The 14,495-nt window shown below is 31.3% G+C and overlaps 1 long non-coding RNA gene across 1 annotated transcript; it reads left to right on the top strand.

The window, feature by feature from the left end:
• Positions 1-8,106: 8,106 nt before the first annotated feature.
• On the top strand, positions 8,107-11,694 carry LOC139503026 (uncharacterized). Its single transcript, XR_011659004.1, has 3 exons — positions 8,107-8,292; positions 8,511-8,549; positions 10,980-11,694. It is a non-coding gene; the product is annotated as an uncharacterized lncRNA (long non-coding RNA).
• Positions 11,695-14,495: the final 2,801 nt, after the last annotated feature.

Raw genomic sequence — 14,495 nt, 5'->3', positions numbered from 1 at the left:
TGTTTTTTTTTTTTGGGGGGGGGGGGATGGGGATAAGTTAGAGCGAGGTTACAGTGAAAGTTTTAAGCTTGGAATAGTTTCCCGTAAGATTTAAAAGTTGTATTTTAAAAGATAAATGTATCTTATAGCTATTAAGAATCACTTGCTGTATCTGTAAGATTGTTTCAACATAATTGTTTTGTCTGAACGGTTATCAGGTATTTTGTTTCGAATGTTCGATAGAACACTAAAACAAAATTCACTATTTTATGAAAGGGCAGACTAGAATATGTCAGAGAATGAAGACGAGATAACCTAGAGAACACTAACAAAACTAAGATTTCTTAGCTTTTTCATTTCAAAATTCCAAAATAAATGAATATTTTTGATAAAGAATTACGAGGGAGGAAGTGAACAATGTGTCCTACTTTCCTATATTTAAATATTTTTATGAATAAAAATCAACTGTGCCTTAATTATAATTGAAAATGAGTAAATGGAAAAAATACCCAACTAAAATACACTTATATTTTAATATTGGTAATATCACTAAGCTTTTAAGTTTTGTGTGTCAAACACACCATCTCTGTAATAATGACTCCTTACTAAGATATTCCACTTCATCCATTTTTTTTCTGCATTTTTTGATATTGTGAATACTTAGTATTATTAAATTAAAATGTAGCCTTAATTTATATTTAAAAAAACTGAATCTAAAGCCAGATATATCAAACATTTTTGTTTCCATCTATCCATTTTCAGGACTTTAACAATCAACGTAAACACGCCTTGAAAGTAAAATGCGTACTCGGCTGTCTGTAATCGACCATTTTGAGACACCCTCCTAAAAAAACAAGCCGGGGTGGGGGTTCAGAGATGCAAATTAAGTACTTAGATCAATATTTTATATTTTCGTGTATGGTTTATGATTTATGACCCCTTCTTTGGCCTGTCAATTACGAAATGTGCAAACTGCAATAGTATCAAAATAGCACAGACAATGAATAATAGAGATATAATTTTGTACATATATCAAGGGGAAACGTCTTGCAGAGCATTATTATTTATAGTTCATTATTGTATTTAGTAGAAAAAGAGAATTTGGTGAAAATAAAATTACTATTTTTGTAGAAAATTCACAGACTGGTGTACAGAGATGTGTGTTATGTTTAGCATGGGATCAACACAAGGGTACATTATCCTTAAAAATCTATTTAAAAGTATTTGAAACTACCGTTTGCTTTGTTAATTATTCCTTAATTTCAAAAATTAAAACATCTCGTAGCTTCATACTACCAATTGAGTATAAAACAAGTATATAAGTTTAAAAAAGAAATTCTTAGATAAAACACCTACATTTAACTTTAAAAGGGCGTAACAGTTTAAAACAATAAAAATCTATACACACAAGAAACTGGCTTAATTCCAACTGGTTATCAAGCCGAATCGCTATAAGATCATATATAAGCTCACCTGTGTGGAGGGGTCGTGTGAGGTTCATGTTTTGTCTTGGCGTCCGTAATTACAAAAAGATCTTTTCTAAAATTACTTGACCAAATGTTACCAAATGATTTTTCAAGAGAGAATCTAGGAAAAACAATATTCATCAACAAACATGCCCACCGTCTGTTAAAATGTATTCGAGTTTTTAGTTACAGCCGATTCCATTGAGTATGTAGGCAAAGGTAATATCTTTGGTTAGCTTGCTTGTTAGCTAAACCGTGAAATCATTGTTAGGTAAGGTATACTACCCTCCTTTCGAAGTAGCCTGGTCCTACAGACAGAAAGATGTGTGATTTGTCGGACTAGTCTACTCTTAAAGTAGGGTAGTTTACATAACCTAACAATGACTTTTCTGTTCAGCAAACAAGATAACCAAAGATATTCCCTTTGTCTACACACTCATTGAAATCGGCTTTAATAATGCAAAAGTTCAAGCAATCAGGACAAAACTTACCGAGTAAAAAAATCAAAAGGCAAATGTCTATCTACCTTGCACATTTCAGAAAATTCAGATCAGATAACGAAACTGGGTCAAGCAACATCTATTAGCAATTTCAGATTTTGACCCTCACAGTTTCCATTCACCACAAATATTCTCGTTACAACGAATCATTTTAAATACAAAAATATCAGTTGCAGCCTTTTGTTTATCTATCAATATATGTATACGGATAAAGTTATGAAAGGCAGCATGGTCACCAGGGTGAGGAGTCCATGTCATCTGAAATAAATGCTAAGCATAGATCTAGAAAGCGACAGATAATCATGACATTAGAAAAACTCTTTCGACTTTTTTTTCGAACAAATTGACACATAAAATGAATTATAAAGTATTGTGGAATTTTTAACTTGTGTTCAATTCATTGGTTACATCTTTTACTAGGATAACAAGTATGAGCTGGGTAAAATATTTCAGAAAAGAAGATGGAAATGTGAAAGTTTCCGTGCGTCAGGTGCGTCAGGTGCAACAGCATACTAACAGCTAACATGCCTCGTCATGGTGGAAGCTAAAAAGTCCACGAAAATTTGATTTAAAACCTTTATTCGTTCCAACAGAGCTATTGAGATTTTGTTGAGGATTTAAACCATCTACGACAACAAGAATTTATTTTTTTTTAGAATTTACAGCTCTTCTATAAATATATGCAAAGCAAACCATTGATCAAACTGCTTGCTATGATTGTTTGGATGTTTGTAAACGACAGGTAAGTAGTCTGTTTACTATATACTAGAATTTGTTTGGACAATAAACATTAACTTCAATTCCTGTCAGTTTGTATTTGTCCAATCAAATCCCAGTATGTATTGAAACTCCGCATACCTATTGTTTGAAAACATAGCAAGCAAGTCAATCAAAGTTTTTTTTTGCATGCTTTTATAGAAGAGTTGTACTATATAATGCAAAGAAGCGTTTAAGTCTTTCGCCAAAATACTATCAATTTCGTTTTGTCCTATGTAAACTTCCGTACCATTTCCTTCCATTCATGATCATTAAATTGAACTGTAAAATATGTCTTGGTACCTTCTCAATTCCTTTATAAGTCTTATGTAAACATAATTATGACAATAACTGTTGTGAGCACAAGAATCACTGCACACTTTTAAAGTTCTGCTTCATCAAACATTAAAATGTGAAGTCAAGTTTTGAGACCTTTTTAATCGACACGATTGAGATTTTTGTATATGAGAATATGCATGGTTTATCTATTAGTTGAAAATGCGGCTTTGAACTAGCTTTCAGTACCTGCGAGCATTCGTTGTTCAATAATGTGTGTCTTTGTGTTATTATTTTATGTGATAAATTGTTGTGTTGCACTGTAACAATGAAGATGGAAATGAGGAGGGTTGGATGAGTGGAAGTGGGGAGGGGTATGCGGAGCGCTAACAAACATGTCTATGCGGCATGGGCTTTGATGTTGTTGAATCATCAATGTAAGGGGCATTTAATATCTTAATAAAACTATTCTTATTTTAGATACTATATATTGTTATCAGATATTGAACGAAAGATGTTGCTCTTTTATGTAATTATGTAATACAAGTTACGATCATTTGAAAACACATATTTAACAGCCAAATGGATGTATAAGAGCTGAAATAGGAGTCATATATCCTATTGACAACAATTATCTGCCCAATTTTATTTATTTTGTAACATTTGTTTCAAATATGACTAACTTCTTATCCAAAATCACCAGCACCGTATCAGGACCAACCAGCACAATGACAGGGACCCACCAGCACAGTATCAGGACATGAATAAATTGAGAAATGCTAAATTTTAATAAATTGCAATGTTTTTTCACAAAAGAGTTTTGTCGTGTGGATTGCGGTAAAAAGCGGATTCTCTGAGCATTTTTGTTTTATTTTGTCAGTTCTAGATTTTCTGAAAATGAGAGAGCATTTTTGTGTTACATTTACTGAAACAGTTTAGAGGCTCAACTTTTTAATGGTTTACATATGAACCTATAAGAAACAAAATTGAAAAATCTCAACTGTTTTCTTCTATTTCTTATGAGTGAAAACGTCAAAAATCATCATTTTCGTCTTTGTTTACATTCTTTAATAAATCACCAGCACCCGTCAGGACCGAATCACCAGCACAGAACGTTCTCTCGCAGGACAACCATACCCACCGTGCATTGTACCGAGTAAAATAAAATTTTAATTATGTTGTAGATCTACTTTGAACACAAATTTATTTAAACACGTCTTGTGTTTGTTTCAACATGCGTAGATGTCTAATGTATCTGATATGAATCCACACTATAGTTAGAAATAAAACTATACATATTATATAAATAACGAGCACTGATATAATTTTACACTTTAAAAATGCATGAAAATAAGGTATTGAAACCGAGAGTTCAGATCAAAGGTTAGTATTTTGCAGACTGATTTTAGACAGCCATCTTTTGAAGATATGGAAATTCCTTAAATAACAATAAATGGCCGGTTGTATTCAAAACAATTTCTGGTGTATCGTTGAATCTCGACTGAAGCTGAAATATACATTGTAAATTTCATATACACAAGGTCGCAGCTCGACGTTTATGATCAGTAGAAGTAATTGACGCTGTTCGGATCGTATGTCAAGCCCGTACAATGCACCAAAATTACGCGATATGTTGAATGTGACAGTTAGCGTTACGTTCAGTATAGCATTTGAAAAGATAAATTTGGTATGTTTAAATAGATTGATAATGATTTCAATTTAAAATTGTCATTATGGAGAACTCAGGAAGTTTTTGTTTATTCAAACAGTCAAAGAGAAATCAACAAAAGCTATACAATTTTAAATTATTATTCAAATAGTTAATGACCCTATTAAACATTTCGCATTTCCTTTTTCTATTGTTTCCGAGAGGAATAACGGAAAAGGGAAATTGAAATGCTTTCGATACATACAAAATTGTAGACCCGAGAGTGTTTTGAATTGAAATTTGTTACATACATTTCATTTAGCTAGTTTAAACCTGATGATTTGAGAAAGACTTTAAATATAATATCTACCATTTGTTTGAACTATAACGAAATAAATGTACACTGATTTTTTGTTGTTATAAAGATGTGGGACAGAAGGAAATTTATCATTGTATTCATTGAAGCTTTGCAAGTAATAGGTAATAAAGTTTAAGTGGTTATCTGTAAAATTAGTAGCTGTTGTAACGTTGAAATCCTATCATACAGTAAATATCCATGAGCAGGACTTTTTTTATGATAATCTATGCATGCACATTAGATAATATCGGATCGAATGCATATTAATTAATGCATAGCTTTGGTTGAAAACTTTCAGCTATATTACTATTGTTAAAACGAATTTTTCAAATCTTAAAAATTGTCTAGAAATGGAGCCATATGAAAAGGACTTTGACTCAAATATTGGGATGTTGTTCATTTCGTAAACATGAGTATTTGTTTTGATAATTCCGACAATTTTTGGTCCTATAAATATATTTTGTCCTTTTTTTCATCTTCCATATAGTAAACACTCAATCATTCTCTAGTTTTAATATTTTCCACATTTTGACTTAAATGACGTTGGTTGGAAGTCAAGAACTATTGAAAAAGAGGTCTATACATAAAAGAGCTGGGCATCATTCTGATTCTAGAATGATATTTACATCGATAGATAATTGTAAATAAAACTCTGTTTGTTGTTTTTTCGTTCTTTGCCATACTGTTGTCAGTTTCTCTTTTATCTTTGATTTTGTATTGTCTGTTGTTCGTTTTTGCATTTCATCTTTCTCCTAAACAATTACTAAATAAAAAAAAAGGGGTAGTTAAAATATAAAAGACTGTAACAAAAACCCCAAATCAACAACTGAGGCCCACAAAACAGTCTATAGCATATAAAGTCATCATAGATACAAGGATAAAAAAATTATATTGACGCCAGACTCGTGTTTCGTCTAAAAAAGACTTATCAGTGACGCTCGAATCGAAAAATGTTTAAAAGGCCAAATAGAGTACAAAATTGAAGAGTGTAAGCAGTTTCTAAGCTTATAACACGCTACGGTCATATGTACACAAACCATTATTTTAATATAATAATAATATGTTATGATTTAAACTGTACACAATTACATTGCAGAAATGAATAAAACAGTCTGCATAAAACTTATTCAGGGAACAATGACAAAATTTGTTTCAACGATATTTACATGTATGAATTTTGTATAAACGAAAGGATTTTTTTAATATCATACAGCTAACAAACAAGAAGTATTTGTCAGGAGTGGTGATACAATTATTCTAAACTGTACATGCATTAGTCAAACAAACGGAAACTGGGTTGGACCAAATAGGTCGTAGTCAATGACAAATATATGTAATGAAGCACAATTAATTCCATACACAGAAGGATTTCGTGTTAATAGAAAGTTGAACATTTCAAACATTAATGTTGTGGGAAGTTACAAAAACAGAACATGTAATTTGATGATAAAAGAATTTTCTATTGATGATGAAGGGACATACAAATGTCAATACGTTGAAAATCATAAAACAAACAATCATGTTTACAAGGTTTTTCTTACAAGTGAGTATACAGATTACTTTAAATATCATTTATGTTTTTCCGACGTAGTCAGTATAGTTCCGGTTTATGCCCTTTGAACTTAAGGACGCTTAACTATGGCAACAGAATACTAAAAAACTATAAATATTTGAACTAGATCTTACAAAGATTTATATTTTTATTAAAATAATTGTTTCTCCAATAGCTCTTTGCATCCGTGACAGCTGTTTATTCGGGACAATTATATAATTTTTAATGTAAACTTTGTTGTACGAACGTACATGACTTTTAGAACGCACCTACGCATGTGAAATTTCCGCAGGGTTTTGGTAAATGTAAACAGAAAGATACGAGGACCGAAAATACTGAACACAAACAGAGAAAACGTTATTTAAATGGTATCTTTGTGCTTCTGAAGGTTATCGAAATGATAGTTTTAAACATATACTCAAATTTAAAGATAGTTCTTGTTTTAATGTGTGTTTATTTCGAGTTATGGTTGTCTGCATGTGTCACAATGGCGTAAGTTCCCAAAATGCTCATATGTTTTTGATTGTATGTGAAACCTGTCTTCGAAATGCATGATAATTCTGCAGTTTGCAAATCAATGGGCACTTCATCAGTGTCGATTTGATTTGTAAATAAATTAAAGGCTTCATGATTAACCTTCATGATTAACAATCTTTTTAGCACACGAGGCACTGTTATAGGTTTGGTTTATTACAGAGTATTGATATACTTTTGATGTTTTTTCTTAAAACGTGCATGTCTGGCGAGAACATCGATACTTGCACATGTACAAATTCCTTCGTGTGTAAGTAGTTGAAGAAAATTAATATACTTGACTTTTTAGATCACTATTGTTTGCAATTTGTTTAGGAAAATGCAGCCTTACTCTAGAAGTAGCTGATAATGACTATTTAAAACAAAAAAAATGTTAATCATTTCATAAAAGGTTTTTCTATACCATATTGACTGTTAAAACCAGCACAAGTTTAGCAGTAAAAGAACCATGGTTTTGTTTTAAAAATATCTGAATAGATTTACAAAAGTTTTAATGGTAACAAAAATGTAATCCCGACTGTATCTAAATTTAAACAGCATAAAAACAAAACTAATTGCAGTTACATTGTATCAGATGAATAGGGAAAATTAATGAAAAACATGTGTTTACCTTTTGTGTCGTTATTTGTTCGATTCCACTAAAATATTGCATGCTCGATAGAATTAAAATATTTGGTTTTATTATTAGAAAGAAGGATAATCTGGAATCATGTTTTTTGTATATTTACATTTGATAAAGATGCTGTAGCTACTTTCTACATATGAATAACAACATTTTAAATAAGATAAGTGTAGGCGCTTTTGCAGAAACATTTGACACAACATTTGAAAATATATCTTCAGTCTGTAGGATACCATTTATTAAAGTGCTATCAAAATGAGACGAACTACATACAATGTGCATAATCAATCAATATCTCATGGTATTGAAATTCGTTATGTTGCTTTTATCATTTCTGAATTCGATTTACATATAGCAGAGTAACCAGTCCATCGATTGACTCTTCTATGGTGAGTTGTAGTTAGCATTTTCATGAATAGTTATATCAATGATGATAATAATAACATGTCATACATATATCTTAATTAACTGGCATCTTTGTTATGTTGATTAGTGTTCGTTCATTGTTCTTGTTGCGTTCTTGTCGTTTCCCGTTACCATGCTTTCTTATTTCTTATTACAGATACACATTCAACAAGCACATTAGTTGTCACTTTATCAGGTAAGTTTTAAGGGTAACATTACCTCACTTAATTACATTGATAATAATTAAAAACTTTACTTATGTACTTCCAATATTTATTTTCTTTATAACATTTAAATGTATATTATAATATATGTATACATGATACATATGATATAACGGACATATTTGTTTTAAATAGTATTCGATAACTTTTTGTTATTTTACTTTTAAGAATTCTTGAAATCTTATTTCAGTGAACAACACGACAACCAATCTAGATGACCATTTATCACGTGAGTGTCATGGCTTAAATTAGAAAAAAACTTGTCAAAATAACAACAAAAATATGTGTGATCATTATATCCAAATCAAATACAGTTCCTTTTATCATAACTTTTTCATTCACTCGTCTGTGTGTTGTGCAACAAATTTTGCTATTTGATCTTTAAAAGATGAGACACGTTAGGAATGAAATCAAACATCAAAACAAATAATTTGTCAAAGAAATTAAAAAACACTGCAAATACAAGGTAAAATACAATATAAATATTGCAAGAAGTCCTAAGTAAACTAATCTTAGAAACGAGGATTACCATTTTGAATACTAAACATGCGTTTCGTCTTTCAAAGACTATCAACGATGCGCAAATCAAAAAGGTTAGAAAAGACAATTACAATACGAAGTTGTTGACCATTTAGACCCCAAAATCTGAAAGTTTTTGCCATATACTGATAAACATGATAAATCAATCTAGTCATGGGATAGATAATCCTTAAAATGAATTATTTATGTAAATTTATTGGGGTATAAAAGTATGGACCGATGTATGCTTTGTATTAATCGCGGCAGCGCTTGATTTAAAAAAAAATACGCATGGCTAACTCTTTTACAACTCTATAAAATTACCAAAAAGAAGCATTAAATTCTTATAGTTACATTTCCTTTTTGCTAGGATAATGAAAACACGATGTCTATCAAGTTGCTTTCTTTTGTTCTTACCTGCGCACTTAATTGTGAAATTCAAAATTATCATGCATGTTACAATTCATTTTAGAATGAATGTAATTTCAGAATGACTGGAGATTTCTGTTAGCAAATCATGATAACGTATTATAATGAAATACACATGTAATGTAGTTATTTTTATCAAGATGCTTGATTTCTTGATTGACAACATATTTGTAACGTTCGGAGGACGTGTTTTTCAACAGACTGTCGGCATCCAAATGGGAACAAACTGTCCCCCTCTACTTGCCGACTTGTTTCTTTATTATTATGAGGCTGACTTCATGCAGGAACTTCTTAGGAAGAAAGATAAGAAGTTAGCAATATCCTTTAACTCTACTTTCCTCTATATAGATGACTTTCTTTCACTAAACAATTCAAAATTTGGTGACTATGTGGAACGCATCTATTCCATCGAATTGGAGATAAAGGATACTACAGATACATTTAAGTCGGCTTCATATCTTGACTTACATCTAGAAATTGACAATGAGGGTCGGTTGAAAACAAAACTTTACGACAAAAGAGATGATTTCAGCTTTCCAATTGTGAACTTTTCATTTCTAAGTAGCAACATTCCAGCAGCACCTGCATACGGGGTATATATCTCCCAATTGATACGATATTCCCGTGCTTGCATTTTCTATCATGATTTTCTTGATAGAGGGTTACTGCTCACAAGGAAGCTATTAAACCAAGAGTTCCAAATGGTGAAGTTGAAATCATCCCTTCGTAAATTTTACGGACGCCATCACGAGTTGGTTGACCGTTATGGAATAACCGTTTCACAAATGATATCGGATATGTTCCTTACGTCGTAACTACAATCCCCTTTCCTTTCATGAATGTGACCTACCGAATTAGACTATTTACCGGATTTGTAGTCACATAAGCAACACGACGGGTGCCACATGTGGAGCAGGATCTGCATACCCTTCCGGAGCACCTGAGATCACCCCTAGTTCTTAGTGGGGTTCGTGTTGTTTATTCTTTAGTTTTCTATGTTGTGTCATGTGTACTATTGTTTTTCTGTTGGTCTTTTTCATTTTTAGCCATGGCGTTGTCAGTTTGTTTTAGATTTATGAGTTTGACTGTCCCTTTGGTATCTTTCGTCCCTCTTTTGTGATTATGCCCATATCAACTTCAAATTAACCAATCAGACGTACGTCAAATTAAAATATCATTTATTAGTTCGTGTAGTTTTTAAGGAACGGTTTCGTGAACGTCTTTCAATTTTCGTCGTCTTTTGTTACTTTTTGCAACCTATTTTTCATGTTTGACTCTATTGAAGTTTTCAATTTCTTCTTGATATATACAATTTATTGTTTTGATAAGAAGTTGATAACTTTTTATAAAACATCTTACATTCAAAACTAACGAAAAGTATAAATACCACCATAATGCATTTTGTTGTAACGTATGGTAGGCTATTTTAAGACTGGAAAATAGACTTTGGTGTCGTCCTCTACTTACAATCATCCGAATCATAGTCATATTGTAATGTTATGCAACGTGTTCTTTAAAGCAAGTATTTGCAATGTGAATAAAGGCACACATTATGATTTGTTATATAATGAACAAAAATCCTGAAGTATTTTAGTCTGATTCAAACAAAATTGCAGCATAATGTCATTTGATAACAAAAATTATTAATTATTATTAAATACGAATATGCAAAATAATTGATTTAATCACTTGTATTTAAATTAATTTTCAGACGATGATTTTAAATCTACATATGTATATGGGTATTGTTGGATATTAATGGGCAGTATAGCTGCAGGAATAGCTTTATTATGTGGATGCTCACATATTTTCTGCTACATTAATCGTGAAAACACTGCGCGGAGGATTCTTCACTTAAATACAGAGGACAACTATGATGAAGTCGAAACTTTGAATTATAACAATGATATTTTTGATCATACAACCAACAATGCAGAATTCAATAATGATAATGTCTCTAGCAGTATAGAAAGTAACGATATGATGTTAAGGGCCAATGTTGTTAGCTCTGATGACAGCTCTTCAATAAAACAAGCAGGTGATGGCTACGAAAACCCGTATCAAGCGATAAATCTTTGTGATATCGATATGCATCATTATAGTAACATCGTCTCAAGCAATTATCAAAACACGACAATATTTCTACATAGCTTGCCGAAAGATACTTCCAAATATTTAAATATTTCAATGGATAGTCGCATGAATCACTGGCTTGTTATATACAAAAGAAAATAATGAACTGAATCAAGAAAGTTACAAAAGACATGCTATCAAAGAGAGACCAATTTTGATGGGAAGAGCCTGTGCAATAATTTATTTCATAAGTTTTAGATTGATTAAACTATATATTTTTTTGTATCTTTGCGTTGATTGATAATCATCAACCATTCCATATTCCTTGAATTTGCACCAATCGTAATTAATCATTAAAAGACATGAGCATTTTTGTTATTGTGGTGTACAAGAACTTATTAGTTGTATTTATATTTGTATCCATCTGATGAATTAAGTCTAATTCAAATGATTTTCATAGTTTAATATTATGTTAAATCAATGCTCAATGTTAGGGGGAATTGACGCATTTAGATTAATTTAACCACGCCAATTTTTGTATGTATTTCGTGTACAAAAAATAAATAAATGGTGTATGAATGCTAATCAGTCAATTATCCACAAGTTTTCAAATGACACAGATGAAACACATATTAGGTAATCGTACGGCCTTCAACAATAAGAAAAAAATCAAACAAGCCATATAGTCAACTGGAAAAATAATTGATTAAGTTATACAGCAATTATTCAAGTTGAACGAATAAAACAACCACTGAATAACAGGTTTTGACTTCAGAAATATACATAAATAATGTGGCCGGGATACAACTGTTTCCAGGTGAAGGTGTTCCACAACTTTACACTAGCTGTCAGTACGTAACTGTTAGTAATCCTACATGTCTTATGACTTTACTTTGTGTATTTTTGTTGTTGGGGTGTACATGTTCCCATCCACGTACACTTTGTGATTTTTATTAGATGTGTTTCCATTTGTATCCATCTGATGAGTTATAAAACCTTATTCAATTTTCATAGTTTGTTATTATACAGTACTGTTAAATGTCTAATGTAAGGGGAAGGTTGACGCATTCAAATTAATTGAAGCCACCACATTTTGTATTTGAATGTTTAAGGTCAGGAACCTTTAGTTTTTTTTATAGCTCTGTAATTACAAATTTGTTTTTCTTTCATTATTATGCACACAAGTAAGGCCGTAAGTATTCTTGTTTGAATTGTAATACAATTTTCATTTCGGGACCTTTTAAAATTGACTTTACGACATGGGCTTTGTTCATTTTTGAAAATAAATTATTTGCTATGTTTGTATTTTGTTCAAGTAGTAGGGTGAACTTTTGCCCTGTTTGTCTTTCGTATAGAACAAAATGAAAAGATGTTGTATGAGCGGTAATCAGTCAACTATCCAGCAATTTTCAAATGCGGACAATCAAATCCATGTAGGTAATCATTGGGCCTAAAACAATGAAACAAGCTCAATAAATCATATACATGTAGTCAGCTTTTAAAGGCGCAACAACAGGAAAATTAACAGCCTAATTTATACAGAACTTTTCATGTTGAACAAATAAAACAACCACTGCATAACAGTTTTTGTTTAAAATAATAATACATTATGTGTCGGAGATGAATCTTAAGTTAATGACAATTTGTTCAAAGCTAATAGAAGCTCAGCAAATTTAATCCATTGAAAGAAATGACATTGTATGAAGTACTAAATCATTTCAATAATTCGAGTTCAAAGTTGTCAATTGAACTATAATTGTATGTATTTCCTCTCCCTATTGTTTTTTAATGGTAACGGAATAGGACCCTCGATTAAAGGAGGAAATTCAGAATTAATTGTTTTTTTTTATTAAATTGTTGTTATCAACATTGTCACAAAAAATCACAAACCTTTTTAAATTCTTCATATGTCTGTCATCAATTTGTTGTGGCTTAATTTTCCTTATACGTTCGTTTCAACTGTCGAATAGCCGAAAATGTGACCTGACAATAAAATACGATATAGATCCTTTTCAAGAAATTCAACGAGTATATTAATTTGAATGGAATGCAGAGAAAAAGTTATACATGCATAACAAGGTTAGATTTGTTTAATTCCTAACGGTTAGTATTTTCATTTATAAAACATTTTGTTACTTCGAGAAACGTTACTTCAGAATATATACTATATCTTTTTTTAAATGTCATTCTAATATGACGTGCTTCTTTCGCTTTGTAAATAAGCACATGCTCTAAATCCAATGAAATGTGTATATTGACTACTACAAAATAATGAATCTTATCAAATTGACAAATTTAATATATTTCATTAACTTAAAACACTTCCAAACTCTTAAATGATGCACATGTTGTTACTAAATCATCTATTATGACTGTAACATGTGTAATGTGTTGCAATTCGAAATTGACATATTTGACCTAAATACGACAACCGTTCATGCTGGCTGTTCAAAACTCCTCCCTCTGAAAAATCACATTGCCAGTCGTTTGCTTGTTCCAAACAAAAAAGGGAGGTTCATAGAAGAGTCTACGCTGCAAAAATCAAAAACGAAGATAGCAAAACATATACCCATTAGAATTCAAACAAAACGAAATTTAGTTCTAATATTAGTACATGAAGCGACTCATCAGCCATTTACGATTAACATATTATTGTTATGTTTATGTTTTCCCATTATGGCGGAGCGGCGAATGTTGAAAAAGTCGAAAAAACTACCTCATGAAATTTTAATGTCTTAAATTATCTATCGATTATTCAACTTTGTCGTAAATATATATCAAATCTGGTACACATGCCGTTAAAAACAGCCTTAACTGATATTACCCAATTTCATCGAAAACCCCACTGCTGGTTCGGTAGACAAATCTCATAACTTGGCAAATACAGTTACTCTTGAACTTCATAAACTATAAGGGCATTTTTAAAGAAGTTATATATATGAAGTAATATGCATCTGAAAATAGTTACAAATAACACAGAAAAATCATCGTTTTAACCTGATATTGTTTGCATGTGCAGTATACATGTGTTTTAAAGGTACAACAGGGAAGCCGACGTTTCATACCTGAATTGACCCGATTTACTTTTTAAAGTTTATGCGTTAGAAGATTAGTCTTTGACTAAATATCTGCTTTGAATCCAGAATTCAAGTCC

This window comes from Mytilus edulis, chromosome 14 (genome assembly GCF_963676685.1).
Source record: "Mytilus edulis chromosome 14, xbMytEdul2.2, whole genome shotgun sequence".
NCBI lineage: Eukaryota > Metazoa > Mollusca > Bivalvia > Mytilida > Mytilidae > Mytilus > Mytilus edulis.
Note: the sequence above shows the minus strand (reverse complement) of the source record. Positions and strands in the feature narration are given on the sequence as shown.